Here is a 16,129-nt window from a genome sequence, read left to right as displayed (position 1 = left end):
TGCGTCTACTTCATGACCATCGAATTCATCTATTACATATTTGTCCTTCATCGTATACGCTAAACCTTGCACATGCGTCTAGTTTTCAGAGAGAGAAGAGAGAGAGAGAGAGAGAGAGAGAGAGAGAGAGAGAGACGTTGCTGCGCGCCGTGCGCCCGCTAGTGTACGTGTTTACGAATGGTCTGGTGGTCGGTAGCCATGCCCAGACTGTCCACAGCGAGCATTACACTCTACCGCCAGGAATGCGCCAAACTCTCTGATCTCGCCGACGACACATCCTTCCCTCACACTCCCCTCCCCCGTCACTCTCTCTCTCTCTCTCTTCTCTCTCTCTCTCTCTCCCCTTCCAAATACCCTCTGGTCCCCTGTCCCACGCCCCTCTGCTACCCAGAATAAGCTCCCCCCCCCCCTCCCTGCCCTTCACATCTCCTCCATCACCCGGTCTCTTCCTAACAACCATTATGTAGTTCCTTCATCCACTCTCTCTCTCTCTCTCTCTCTCTCTCTCTCTCTCTCTCTCTCTCTCTCTCTCTCTCTCTCTGTATGCATTCGTGTAGGCTTTAATGAACGTTCTGAAATAACGTCGTGGATGCTATTGGTCTAATGTAGAAAACTGGGAACGAACTTGTTACTGCTCTGTTATTAACGCTCAACTCTCTCTCTCTCTCTCTCTCTCTCTCTCTCTCTCTCTCTCTCTCTCTCTCTCTCTCTCTCCCCACATTTCCATTTCCTTAGGAGCTCGTTAAAAGGAAAAGAAATAAAGAGAGACGGTTAAGACAGTGTCTTGGATAAAAGTGTAGATGAGAGAGAGAGAAATCTAAGTAGGAGAAAGATCATGATTTTACACACTCTTTGGCTCGAATCACTTTACACTCAGACGTCGCTTTTGAAAAACGATATTACATTTTCCTCCTTTTTTCTGTGAACGAATTCATGGTTTATCGGTACATGAAGCGGTTGCTGTTTTATTGTTGAAAACACATACACACACACACACACATATCCCCACATACACACAAACACGCACATATGTCTGTGCATGGGTCTTACATTTTACTTTCAGTTTTTTCCTCATTTACTGCGCATATCTTGAAAAAACTAAAATTTACTTTGGTGTCTCGTTTCTGGCCCAAAAAAATGTGAATGAACGATGATTACCCCTCTACAATGCCTCTGAGAGAGAGAGAGAGAGAGAGAGACTTACTGAAAGTACTAGTAGTTCCTTTAGAGAGAGAGAGAGAGAGAGAGAGAGAGAGAGAGAGAGAGAGAGAGACTAACTAGCAGAGGTAAAAAGTCACAGTTTCTGCTTCTATTTCCATGACATGGCACAAGGTCAATCATCGAACAAGGTCTGGTATAAGGTCGATGTACTGACCTCTTCTCCTTAGAACCTGAGCCATTACAACTGCCTCTTACTCAATCGGCTTTCGAGCCGCGTCGTGATCCATTACCGCTTGCATCATGCTGATAAGGTACGTTGCAAATTTCTAAGCAATGATGGCGTGCGAAGAAGATATTGACACTTCTGTAAGAATTTTTTCAGAGGAAATATTAAGTATTTGAATATACATTTATATGGGTGTTCCAGGGAATATCTAGTGATATAAGAATTGCTATAGATTTCTTCCCTAAAATATCTACCACATATGAATATTCTGTACATCGTCTTTCAGGCATAATATCTGCTGTCTTTTTTTCTTTTTACAAAATTTGCCCCACTCCCCCCAAAAAAAAGATCAACCATATATGAACATTTTCATGAATTGGTTTTCATTCTGACAACATATAAACATTTCCGTGAAATTCCTTTTCAAAATAAAATTAACCACTTATAAAATTTCAACAGAATTCGTTCAAATAAATTTAAGCTTCTACAAACATTTGTATGGCATTTTTGTCATCATAAAAAGAATCAGGAGTCGTGTACAAACCCTTAATATATGATTTTTTTTTTTCAGAAAAAACATGGCGTGATCCGACCTCCAGCTTACTCGAAACGCGTGCAAGATTTCCCTTTCACACATAAGTTGTAAACATTATATTCCTAACTTAACGTGCAGTGGTCTTCGTAAGTGATACTTATACTTAGTACTACTTATACTAATAACAAGGATCTAATAAAATGCACACAAATTAAAAAACATTCGTATATCCTCAGTCATAAGCGGAAACACAAAATAATCGAACATATTTATAGCTAAATTCATACACCAAATAAATTAAACTGTGCTAAAATCTACAGTTAAATAGTCTTGTTTCACCGATGAAAATTAAAATAAATGCGCATAATTTATTAGAAATAATTTTTCTTTGTTGTTTAACATGCACATTAATTATGCTTTACATTTTCATTCTAATAAATAAATCATAAATATCCTATCCTAAAATTTGTGTAACTTTAACTCAACGCGAAATACCTTTTCAGAACCCCCCCCCCCAACTTTTTTTACAACCCCCCAAACAACAAGTAGTTTGTAGGCTTACTCCCCGAGTACGTGAAAATCATCATGAATAAAGTTTTGGTAGATTTTTCCAGTACTAATAAGAGCCGAATGACTTTCTCTTCAGTAGCGTTCATGAAAAAAAATCTAAATATTTTACATTTAAGATTTTTTCCCTGTCATCGTTCAAGAATCGGAGAGTCAGAGATCGAAGTAATGATTCTCATGTTGGTTTCAGTGTTATTTTCAGCTTGAATTTTTTGCCATAAATTTTAGAAGGAAGGAAGAAAGAGAAGGAAGAAGAAGAAGAAGAAGAAGAAGAAAGGAAGGAGAAGAGGAAGGAAGGAAGAGAAGAAGTAAGGAAGGAGGAGGAGAAGAGAAGAAGAAGAAGAAGAAGAAGAAGAAGAAGAGAGAGAGAGAGAGAGAGAGAGTGGAATCTCCTTTTCGGGGATTCCTTTTCATCCCTCGTAAAACGGCGGCGAGTTTGTTGGGTCTCCCTCATAACGACTCTATTTCCATCTTCCTCTTCTACTTCTCCTCCTCCTCCTTCTTCCCCTTCTTCTTCTGCCTTTCCTTCTTCTTCCTCTTTTTCTTCTACTTCTTCTTCTTCTTCTTCTTCTACCTGACACCCGATGTTTCCTCTGAGGTGACAACCGTCGTCTTCTTTTCTGGCGCTCGTCTTTCCCCTCGAGGCGTCTTCAATTGAGACGTTCCCCATTGTCTGAGATAATTGCCTCGTTGTTTTTGCTTCCGTGTTTGTCATACGTCTCTGTCGTCACCGTCTTTACTTTTTTATTAAGAGTCTGTGAATTAGAAGATTTCTGTTTTGATGCGCAATGGTCTGTCCGATATCAGTTTTTCCTTACTCTATAAATTTTTTTTTTAAAAGGCATATATCTTTATATCCATTGCGAATCGAAAATTATAATGTAAGCTTCAAGGCGAAAGATCATAGTAATGCGAGTCTGTATTTACTTGTTTATTAAAAAAGAAAATATATAAATACATATACATATAATTATATATATATATATATATATGTGTGTGTGTGTGTGTGTGTGTGTGTGTGTGTGTGTGAGAGAGAGAGAGAGAGAGAGAGAGAGAGAGAGAGAGAGAGAGAGAGAGAGAGATGAACCAAGGAACCAGGTTATAGTTCCTCACCAGAGAATTTCCCTGTAGACTTATAATTTGGTATTTTGATAACTAATTTGACAATTGGATACTTTGTTCTGTTTCTTTCTCTCTAGAATCAATATGTAAAGGATATATCAATGTAAACATTGTTATATAGTTAAACGTTAATTTGATAACAACTAATTTCAGTTCGTAGTCAATTGGATACTTTTATCTCTCTCTCTCTCTCTCTCTCTCTCTCTCTCTCTCTCTCTCTCTCTCTCTCTCTCTCTCTCTCTCTCTCTCTCTTCGGCTTTATCATTTGACACTGGCAGTTCGACACTTTGTCTGTTCGACAGTTTGTCAGTTCGACACTTTGTCAGTTCGACACTTTGTCCATTCGACACTTTGTCCATTCGACACATTGTCCTTCGACACTCTGTCCTTCGACATTCTGTCCGCACACGCTTAGTTTAGGGCTGCGTAGTTTAAATTGCTCAAAGTTACATTGCACGGAATGATGAGTTATTCTCGAACGACCGGATTTTAAACTTAGCAGAACAAAAAAGAAACAATGAACGAAAGAACCACGAGAAAATTTTAGCAGACAGGGATTCGATAATTGCAGATCAGTTGTGTTTCAAATTTCAGTGTCACATTGAGTTATTAAAATGGCTCTACAGCTTTTTGACACGCTTTCCAAAACCTAACGTTTGTCTTTTTTTCATTTCCCAAACGTTGTGAATGTTATGGAAGCTCCGAAGAGTTCTGCAAACTTTCATCAGGAAATCTAAAAGAACAATAAAAGGATTAATCAACCGGAGCCTAGTCTTATTTGGGCGCTAAATGCTTAGAAATTCCTTTCTGAATAGACAAGGGCGTGGACAGGTTTCTGGTCGGGGCGGTACACAAATTAATCTGCATAAAAATGTTACTGTAATACATACAAACATTTATATATAGATATATATATATATATATATATATATATATATATATATATATATATATATATTCAAGTATTGCTAATACTTCTTCAGTGGCTTATCATTACAGTGTATGGTAGCTACTACCATGGTGGTATTCTATTCTAGATTGTATTGTATAAGTTACATTCGTTTATACCTTCGCGAATTTCATCAGTTCATATTTCATTTTATTTTCCTTGGACAAGATTTGACGGCCGGGAACCTCCCCCACCCCACCCCCGGCTCGCCTCCCAACCTCCTTCCCCCTGTTCGAGCCAAGCTACGTCCAAGTGGAAAGCACATCAAGGCAAAAGCGTAAGACAGAAGAAGCAACAGACAACAGGAATGAATTATTGGATTATAACAGGATGCAAATTAACAGTTAAGCGAATGCAATCATATATCGAAGAGTAAAACTTGAGACGAGGAAAACACAGTGACGGAGAGAAGAGAGAGAGATGAGAGAGACGAGAGAGAGAGAGAGAGAGAGGGGGGGGGGTGGGTTGTTATAAAACGTAAATGTTTGAAGAGAGAGAGAGAGAGAGAGAGAGAGAGAGAGAGAGAGAGAGAGAGAGAGAGAGAGAGCTGATAGCTATGGAGAGTTTAAAGAAAGCAGAAAATTTTCAAATCACTACTGAGAATCATAAATAGTTATGCCATTGGATAACAAGAAAATGAGAGAGAGAGAGAGAGAGAGAGAGAGAGAGAGAGAGAGAGAGAGAGAGAGGAGAAAATCATCTAATGATTAGCCTAATTGAGCACCTGCCCATCGAGTCCCGCCCATTTTTAATCTCATTCTATGAAATTCGTGTAATCTATTATCAGAAGAGTCTTACAATTAAGATTTACATTTTATAAATAACTGAACCACCATAATTATCACTGTTTCTAATATTATTTACATTGATTCTGGTGTTTTTATAATAGCAAATGGTAATCTTCAAGATTAGGATAAAAGATGCAAACATGATAATGACACAAACATATGTTGAGCATGTATGAAACCAACATATGTTAAACATGTATGAAACCGACATATGTTGAGCATGTATGAAACCAACATATGTTGAGCATGTAGAATCAGAATCGTTGCGTAACTACAGATGGCGCAATCTTCATCACTGTAATATTATCAAAATATCTGTAAAACTCACCGTAATATGTAGTTAAATGATATTATTATTATGATTAAAATTTATTCGCGCCACTCTCTCTCTCAGATGCTTGAATGCAGTAGTCGACTAATAACCAGGTACATGATTTACTGCTCAAGCCATCCAAGAGAGAGAGAGAGAGAGAGAGAGAGAGAGAGAGAGAGAGAGGCTGTAAGAAGAATATTTACTCGATATATCTATTCATGAAGAAAGATGATCTATAGATACATATTATTCACTGGATGGCTTTAAAAGACTAAAGTGAGATATTAATGTCAAAGGTTATTTCACCAACACGCCTCTTTTACACCTTTCGTCATTTTGATTTTGCATTGGCTTTATATATATATTATAATATATCATATATATATAATATATATATATTATATATAATATGTCTATATATATATATATATATATATATATATATGTAGTATATATATAGATATCTATATGTATATATATATATATGTATATATATATATATATATATCCATATATTATACTATACTATATACAATTATATATTATATATATATATATTATATATAGATTTATACCTATATTATATATATAATATATAATATATTATAATATATGTGTGTGTGAACTTATTTATGTATGTATGCAAATGTGCATGTATGTATGTGTGCGTGTGTGTATTACTTTTAGGCTTTCTGAAAACATTTTTCTTTCTAGCTTCGTTTATAAACCCAAGTGGCCAAAGATTATATTGCATATATATCGTATTGCATGTCATCCTGACAACTCACAGATTCCCATCGCGGTCATATCATCAAAATTATAATTCCAAAACCAAGAGGGAATTACTTAAAGCACTGAGAAAATATTTATCGCTGTGCATCCACTTGTGTTTGGCAATAAATATTCTTCAGAAACAATTTTTCATATTTGCTACAGCTCATGAATGTATCTCAGCTATTTTGTATAAATCACTAAAAAAAATGTAGGCACCGCATGCAAATTTCAAGATATTGTTTACACTTGTGTCTTAGTAAATTTTTATTCATAAAATTCTGGTATAAGCACTTGAAAATTTCGTTTATATTCGTAAATAAGGTGTTAAAAATGAAGTCAGTGTATGGATTTGTTTGTTGTGCAGACTCAAGTTGGTATAGGCAAGTGAAACTTAACAAATAGTTTAGTTCAAAAACAGGCTTTCTACAGTTAAATGACACGATTAAATAGTTTTATTACCAAGTAATGGGTAAGTGCGTGCATGGAAAAAGAGTATAAACATAAAAACTTGACGTATAATCGATTATCGTATTTTCAAATTTAGCGGTATATTTACGGTCTGCCATCAAGCGGCCATCTGGGTAACCTCGGAATGTTCGCAATCTAGACTTGGAAAGAGCACTTTTCAAAATGTTAAATTTTAAGAAGAAGGTAAAATAAATGATATGAAAAAAGTAATGTGATATAAATACATTAAAAAAATAATAATACAGATATTTTAAACTGTCAATAACGTAGCAATAAGGTCTTTAATTTGCAAATAGTGAACCTTTTAGTCGAAATCATTTCAAAGATGTACCGATACACTCAGTAGTTGTTGAGAGTGTGGCGAAGAAGGAGAGAAGGAATTATGTCTCTCATATAATATATTATTGCTGTGATTGTTGATATATATAAAAGTGTCTTGTGCGCAGTGATGGAACCATTGTGGTAGAAGAAGTTCGTAGTAAAAATACATCCCTGGGAGAAAGGAATAATAAAAATAGACTAAAAGAGGTGAGAGTGAAGGAGTTTGTTTACGTCTCTCTCAGCTGTGCCATGACCCCTGTGGGTATTCGGGTATGACCTTCGGTACTTCCTTTTTAGTGTTTGAGAATTGCAAGGCAAGATGTTTAGATGCATATTTAACCGTATGAACAGTTTGGAGTATTTATTTGCGAAAGTGGTAACGAATTAGCAAAAATCGAAGAAGGCAAAGATGTCCTACTTCGGCGAGTTTGCTTGATGATCTAACATGCTCTATTAAACCAGCCAACGCCTTTATTTGACGATTAAACGGGAAACTACCTCTCACCGTCATGTGTTTTAAGCATGAAGTTAATTTTACAGTGTTAGGTTATTCCTTGGACTGATGATTTAGGTGGGATGTGTAGTACTTTGGTTGGAAGCTTATTTTGACAGCTTTTGATGACCTATCGTTGTCGTCTGCAGGACTCCTTGAAGCCAAAGACAGTCAGAAAGCCTGTCTGTTCTGATCTACTTGTCTTAAAGTTTTGTCAATAATGTGTTTGTCTTTCTATGTTGAGGGTATTTTTTGTTTTATGTGCACATCACAAGGCTTAGGCAATTGAGGCCTAGTCAGAGTTCAGTCAGTTCCCATGGACTACCCAGTAGTAAAGGTTACTTTTAATTCAGTGTAGATTATTGATATAGTTTTTCTGACAGTTTTTAGTGCGATTGTGTCAAATTAATTGTTCACAGTAGTGGAAGGGGGCACAGATTACTTGGGGGCGGGGTACCAGAGGCCAGGTTAGGACATGGCAACTAGGTCAGGTCAGATTAAGTTAAGTCTGGGTATGTCATACCTATTCCCTCAGAAATGCCTACTACAAAAATGCTACGAGGCCTACAGTAGCGCTGACCCCTAACTCGGCATTGGCTCCGACATAAGTCTGCCAGAAATGGGAGATTAATCCTACACAAGTTACAGTTCCCATAATCTAACAAGATTTGGGACTGCAGTGAGAAGCTAGATTTTTAGGGTAGGCAGATGCAAAAAATAGTTACGAACTGGATATTAGTATGGCAGCCGTATCCCTGATTGCGATAGATATTGGTACGGTTGTGAATTGCGCATGCGCGAACCCTTGTTTACTGCCTCAGGCATATCAGTGACAGCAAGAAAATGACGACCTAACAACGTAAACCGTGTAATAATACAGCAGTTTTTGCTGAAAAACAGATGTTTTCAGGTTTCAACAAGCTGAAAAATGCAACAGACGTCTATGAAGAGTCAAACTTCTAGAAATTGTATAGGTATCCGTAGGTCACGAACAATTGAATCAGCCCTGAAAAGAGCTCCGAAGAGGAGATTCAAAGAAGATTCGAAGCTTAGCTAGTAAGGTAGTGCAGCAGTCAGTAGTGCCTCCAATATGGGAAACATGATGTTTATATAGACCTGATTTGGATGGTTACTTACGATTGATTTGGCCGTTTACCAGAGGATCGACTTTGGTAGTTTTCCTTTCTATCATGAATACAGCATAGCATGATTTCTGTGTACTTCAAGTCTTCTTTGAATCTCCTCTTCGGAGCTCTTTTCAGGGCCGATTTGATCGTTCGTGACATACGGATATACAATTTCTGGAAGTTTGACTTCGTAGACATCTATTGCTTTTTTCGGCTTGTTGAAACCAGAAAACATCTGTTTTTTGGCAAAAACTGATGTATTAGCTATTATACGGTTGAGAGGAGATTCAAAGAAGATATGAAGTCCACAGATAGGTTGGTTTAGTTTTATTTTTCATGTATACAGTAAAGTATTTTTATTTTTTATATTTTCATTTATACTTTCAAAATGTTTTGGTGCTTTGGTGATGACAGTATGGTGCTTCACTTTGACATTTTGAATTGGACTTGTTCAGCAAAACAATTCAGTTCGACTATTATTACTACTGTCGCTGATCTTCTAGTGCCGTACCTATAGCTCTTAGCAACAGTGTACGGCAACTGCTGCATGTCAATAGTGCAATATGGCACCACTGACAGAACTGGACTTACCCCCACTTCATTGTTATTTGTACGACAGGAAGTCTGAAACTGACGCATGCTCAATACACTGCCGTACCAATATCTATCGCAATCAGGGATACGGCTCCGGTACCAATATCCTGTGCCAAATACTTAAGTAGAGTAAATGACCAAGTGGCAAAATGTCCACTTGCAGAAAGACCACCTTTTCATTTGATATTTAATTGGTGAAACAATAATACAATCAAATCTTTAAGTATTACATTATAAAAATTGAAGTTTCATTAAGAAAATGAGATGTATGAAATTGCCACAAGAACTAAGTTAAGCATGTGAAGTCTTTGTAAAATATGTTTTTAAGGCAGTTTTAAATCCAGTATGACCCCTTCAAGACATGAGCCACTCAACCCTCACGGAAAGGCCACAGCCTTCCCAGCGCTCATTTGAACAATATTTGCGTATATATGTAACATTTATTGATATTACTCAAGATTGTAGTTGTAATCACCACTAGATTAGTGAAAGTATGAGACTTCTTATTCCCTGGTTCATGTTTTGAACTGAATTAATTTTTACATTGTAATTGGTGGTTTTATCCTTACTGCCATCACAACTGAAACTCTACAGTGCATATTTGATTGTAATTATACACAGTTTGTTCTTAATTCACTCCGAAGCTTTTAATACCCTCTTGACCCCCATCAACCTAACTGATCTATTAGGCCTAGGTTATTTGGTGATATAGCTATAGGGATACGATCTAAGCATACTTTTCTTAGCCTAACTTAACTTAGGGTGATCCCCCTCCACAATCGACATGATGTACCATAACTCTTCAAGAACTAATAGTTTCATGCTTCCATACCTCTGTTATTTGTTGTCCTATATGTTGCTCCTTCTCAAAACACTACCTGACTGTAAGACCATTACTGGGAGACTTGAGTGTATGTGTACGCTAATGGGTTTACCAATAATTTGTGGTAAATGTCAGTCATTAAAATCACGTTAAAATCAGCAGGAAACCTTAGGGCCAACTAAAGTGACATAAGCCTACTACTTCATATCCAAAATATCAAAACCTGGTTTGTTTTATAGATGAACTCAGCTACTATACCTCTGAGAGGGCTAGCCTAAATATAGGGTAAAACACTGCGTGGACTGGCCCAACTGACTGACTATCACGGCTGGCCATCCTCCGAAAAAGTACTTTTAACGCATCCTGACACCGGAGATGGTCATCAGTCAAGAGTTGTTGTTGGTGAGAGAAGGAGCTAAAGACCTCTACTCTTCTTTTGAAGTAAGTATTTTCTCCAAAGTTAGAAATTAAGGCCATATTTTGATGTTTAAACAGAGGGTAATGAAAAGGGTAGCCAACACAGTGCAAACTTCACAGTTACGCTTTCAAAATTTTCACTTGCAACTCGAAATATTTAGAAGATTGACACTATCTCGATGTTTGCGGAGTCGCTTGTGTCAATAAACTTACCATTTCCTGTGCTAAATCCGCATACCACTTGTACCCATAGATGCTGGGGCACTTTCATCACAACAATCGTACACCTGAACTCTTACCAGCACTTATTCGTACTTATTCAAGGGGACTACGGCATTCTTTGCGGTGTTTTGCGCTCTTCAATTGTTTGTCAGTCTTGTCAATTGGTATGTGTTTACCTTCCAAACTGGGTATAAGACTTACACAAAACTGGGGAAATAAGTGAAATTAGCGTATCTATTTGTAGTATATATACATATTACAGCAATTGTATCATTACTGCATTACTATGACAACTAGAATTCATGGAAACAGTTTGTAAATGCATGGGCGTATGTGTGACGCTCCACTAGATTGGCAACAATGAGTAATTTTTCCTCGTGTTGTCTGCTCATAAGTATACATCCAAAATATTTGTAATTTTTCGGGGTTAATTTGGTTAAAAAAAAGGGATAATAGACATGAATTAAATAAACATTTTGAAGTAAAGTTAAACTAAATAATGAGTAAAGTAAACAATTAAGGGAATAAAGATTTGCACCTCATATTCAGTGTTGTCGTCTGCTGCTCGTAACTGTGTTTGTGGAGTGAGTACTTAGGAACCAGGAACAGCAACGTGGTTCAAGTGCAATGTGGAGTGAATCAAGACCAAAATGTATATAATTACAATCAAATAAGCACTGTGGAGTTTCAGTTGTGATGGCAGTAAGGATAAAACCACCGATTACAAGGTAAAAATGAATTAAGTTCAAACCAAGTTTCATACTTTCAGTAATATAGGCAACAAAATGTTTTATTGTGCTGATTACAACTGCAATCTTGATTAAGATCAATAAACGTTACATATATATGCTAGCACTGTTCAAATGAGTGCTGGGAAAGATGGTAGATTGTCCGTGGTTAGACCGGCCAGCCTGATGATAGCCACCATATTGAATTTCAAAACTGCCTTGAAAACTTATTTTACAAAGAGCGTCACATGCTTATTTTAGTTCGTATGGGGCTTTCATATATCACATTATGTTGACGAAACTTCAATCTTTTGAATGGTATGCTTAAAGTTGTAATTGTATTCTTGTTTCACCAATTAAATATCGAGTGAATAAGACCTGGCCAGAGTGATGACGATGGATCGTCTGCAGTTGTTTACCCCATATACCTATTTTCAGAACATGCGCACATCCATTATAAAGTTTTTACAATAATACTGGTAGTTTTGCCAGGCTGTTTCACAATCCCTTGAAAGGATTGTTAAAAGATGTCTTCAAAGTTTATACGTATACAAATCATTCTAATAGCCACTGAGGATGTACCAGATCACCACCACTTAAGACCAAGATGATGAAATCATGACCTTAGCAATAAAAAAAATCCTGAGGAAGATTAAAATATTCATCATGGTTCTTTTGCACTGGTCTATTATAAATTGCACGTAAATCAATAAAATCTGCAAGTCTTAAAAGTGAATCAATTATCAGAAAGCAGACTAAGACTAAATTAGTTTGCAACGTCTGATGAAAAACAGGGCAGGAGGGTAAGAACAGTTCAGCGGTTCTTTGAGTGAACTTCCTAGCCTATTCAGGCAATAGTATTGTGTTCCATTTAGCCTTGGCCATAGGTCTCAGTAGCCTAGTCACGAAAAAGTTAACTGTCTGACAGTGTTTAATTAGCCTAAGCAATAATTGTTTAATTAGCCTAAGCAATAATTGTGGGTTGAGGCTAGAGGCTAGTTATCTTGGAGTAATATGACTATGACTAGCCTAATGTGAGCTGATAGTCAAATTAAGCCTTATCTAAATAAATCTCAGATAATTATATGAATATTCACTAAATACTACATGAACTTGATATTTGTTTACTACATACCATGTTTTTTTATATAAAAATATGCGTATGCATTGTTGACAATTTTTTGCCAAATACGTGAACAGTTTTCGTGAATGGTTATCTTTTATACACAGAATTTTTACAGACCTGTTGTATTGATTTGAAGTGTATCATAGAGAATCTGGAATTTCTCATAGCCTGTTTTAGACAGGCTTATGTCCCAGACAAAATTTATTTTGAGTGTTAATGGTATTTAGTAGGGGTGGCCAGCAAGGTCATTGCGAGTTATGTATTTTATATTAATTACTCAACATTAGCAAGTGGGTTAGCATAACCCAGGTGATCAAAGACTCCCAATAGGCTATTTGGTATAAAGATTGTACAATTTCTTTATAGTAGTGGACATTCACATAATGTTAATTAGATTTCACATGTAAACATTTTTCAGAATGCTAGACATGTAAATCTATTTCATTGGTTCATTATTAGGTATAATTGGTTTAGGTATACTTTTAACTCGTAGTAAAGTATGGTTAGTAAAAACGGCATGATGTATTGCCACAGTATTATAATTACATACTCTCATTTGTTTGCTGTGTGGAAAACTCTGAAATGTTTAAGAACTGAGCTTAATGTTTTTTTTCTACTCCAGAATATTGTCTGATAACATTTGGAGTTGCTTTTCTTCTTCAACTCAGAATTGTCAGAGGATACTAGTTATGCTCACTTATTGTGACATTGTTTCCAAAACTGATGTCTTACATATTTTATGGTGTTGCCAATAGCATGGATTTCATTTACATTACTTTGAGTAGAAAAGATTGAGTTTGGATTGTGTGAGTACTGAAAACAAAATGTACTTCAGTGTTTTTAAACACAAGGTATGGGTTTTCGGCTATTTTTATTTTCAGATTAATGACTGATATTTATTTGGCAGAAATGATTGGTTAATTCATCACACATTGCAGTGCCTAAACAGTAATGGATGACCAGTGGAAGAAACCAAATATTGATTCATGGCACTCATGTCACGTTAAGGGTGTTTGTCCCCCAACCATGTAGAACCTGCCACCCAGATTAGGGTAAGGCTTAGGGTGCATCACTGGGTTTCACTGATTAACAGACCCTAGGTCAGGTTAGGTTTGGTTTAGACACCCTGGCTAAGTAGGGCCCGCCATCGCCATCCTAGGCATAGTTTAAAGTAGGTTAGGTTTTGATGCATCATTGTATTTAATGGTTTGAATTTCCCCACTGAAAAACATTGTTTTCCCAGTGTACTCCAGTGTTGTTAGATGCAGTTGTGTTGTAATGGGTTAGCCACCTATCCGAGGCTGTTTTGGATGGGTCAGTTTATCCTAATTGCTTCAAAAGCTATTAGAAAAACTGGTTCACATTTGTATGCAATTATAGGTTTGAACATAACCATTGCCATTGTTTAAATCAGTTTTCATCTGAAGTATGATACTAATATTGCATTACTGTATCAGGAAAGAGACGTGTTACAGCTGTGGATGTCACACTGGAATGGGCTATGAGTAAATTGAATACATGGTAAATTAGATTGTAGGGTAACATTTGATAATGATGTTTTGGCCATATACATTACTGATGTTAGTAAATCTAAGGCCAGACTTTTGAAAAATTGACATTGGCTGTTGTTGGCATTCGGCAGTGTTTTCATTTTTAACAAACAATGGTGGTTATGCTTGCTCAAAAAAATTCTTCCACTCTTAAATGCTTGACTTTTGGTATTCATTTTCTGTAGCTTTCTTTAGCTTTAAGATTAAATTATTTGAAGCTTTGGTCTTGACAGGCCAAAGTATAGCTACCTACTCATTATCATCATAAGAAAATAGTGTTACATCCATTTTTTTCATTTGTTAGATATGAAATTAAACTTTTTTCTAGTCTTTATATAGTGCACTTTCTGTCTTAACGCCAATCAGGTATAGGTTTTCATCTATCCCGTATTCCACGATTCCATAACTACTGATGCTTTTATGATGAGTGGTTTCTTGTCCCTTGGTCACAGAAGCAGTAGATACAAACTAGCTGCGCAGTTAGGGAATGCCTTACATAAGGAGACAGTGTTTCTTGAACACATCCATTTCTCTCATTCCACTTTTACTTCACTTCATTGCTTTCCCTTTCAGTCTTTTATCTGTTTCATAGTTTGGAAGACTGGTATTGCATGATGTAAACCTTTTTCTTTGCCTGAGATTAATCTTACTGTTGTCAGGTTCTTTGCCTATCAAAAATGCTAACATAAACTTTTATGTGATGTAGATGAATAGCATGTAGGCCTAGGCAATTGTTAATCAGCTTCACAATGAGAAATATGTATTGTCAGATTGTGAATGATATTAGAAATGGGAAAAGTTGTAAAGTGAATGATATTAGAAATGGGAAAAGTTGTGAATATTAACTGATGGCATACACTTATTTTAGGCCTATTGTGATTTGCTCGAAAGTTGATTTTGCTCTTGGTGTTTTTTTACATTGTTTTTCAGTCCTTTAAAATATAAGATATATTCTACAACTGGTGTATTTTAATGAAAAATATGTCGTTAGTAGTATATGTAATTTCCTAATTAAGTGACCTGAAGGAAAGTTAATAGATGAATTTACATACAGGCAGTCCCCGGGTTACGACGGGGGTTCCGTTCTTGAGGCGCGTCGTAAGCCGAAAATCGTCGTAAGCCGGAACGACACTTGGAAATATGCCTTAAACTAAGAAAAAGTTAGAGACCTTACCTGTGTGACATGCAAGTATATTGCATGATGTGTAGTGTGGTTATTTCAATGGCAAAGGATGGTTCTTGAAGGTATAATTCTTTATTAAACTCTTGTGACACTATAAAGCACAATGTACTACACTTAATCCTTAGGTTAGATTATACACTAAACACTATATTATGCACTGTTACACTTCGTAGTAGTATTTGGTAGATCCTGGAGTACACTAAAATCCCAGTCTGGTAGCTCTGGAAGGTAAAAAGTATAACACAATTAGTACAAAATACTACACAAAGTCCTGAATGCAATATGTAAATTATAGATATCAGTTAAGATTTTAGAATCAGAGTAAGAGTAGTTAATGTATGTTAATTAATTCCTTTAACTTTTAGTTTATAATTCTTACTTTGAGTTATATCAGAGTAAAAAAAGTTAATGTATGTGAAATTTAAATTCCCTTACTTTTAGTTTTAAAGTTGTCATGCTATGTAACCCTGGATGCACAAAGTCTTATGTGGCCCCATAGCCTACATCATTCAGGGGGTTCTGGAATGTACAAAAAAATAATTAGTATGTCAGTAAGTACTCTATGCATAGTAAGTTACATACAGTAATATGCACCATACAGTGGTTTAATAATCACATATATACATGTATAAAACTTAGTAA

The 16,129-nt window shown here is 36.2% G+C and overlaps 1 protein-coding gene across 6 annotated transcripts in view; it reads left to right on the top strand.

Annotated features, from left to right (window-relative positions):
- The first annotated feature begins 7,249 nt into the window (after positions 1-7,249).
- The window catches only part of LOC135198469 (axin-1-like), a 225,726-nt gene continuing 216,846 nt past the window's right edge, over positions 7,250-16,129 (top strand). For 5 of the 6 annotated variants that reach the window (XR_010310807.1, XM_064226092.1, XM_064226084.1 and 2 more), the window contains exon 1: positions 7,250-7,431. The gene's annotated coding sequence lies outside the window, so the exon portion shown is untranslated. Of the gene's footprint in view, positions 7,432-7,463; positions 7,483-16,129 lie in introns of those variants that run through there. The other variant, XM_064226065.1, reaches the window with a different exon arrangement.

Source organism: Macrobrachium nipponense, chromosome 23 (genome assembly GCF_015104395.2).
Source record: "Macrobrachium nipponense isolate FS-2020 chromosome 23, ASM1510439v2, whole genome shotgun sequence".
NCBI classification, from domain to species: domain Eukaryota; kingdom Metazoa; phylum Arthropoda; class Malacostraca; order Decapoda; family Palaemonidae; genus Macrobrachium; species Macrobrachium nipponense.
Note: the sequence above shows the minus strand (reverse complement) of the source record. Positions and strands in the feature narration are given on the sequence as shown.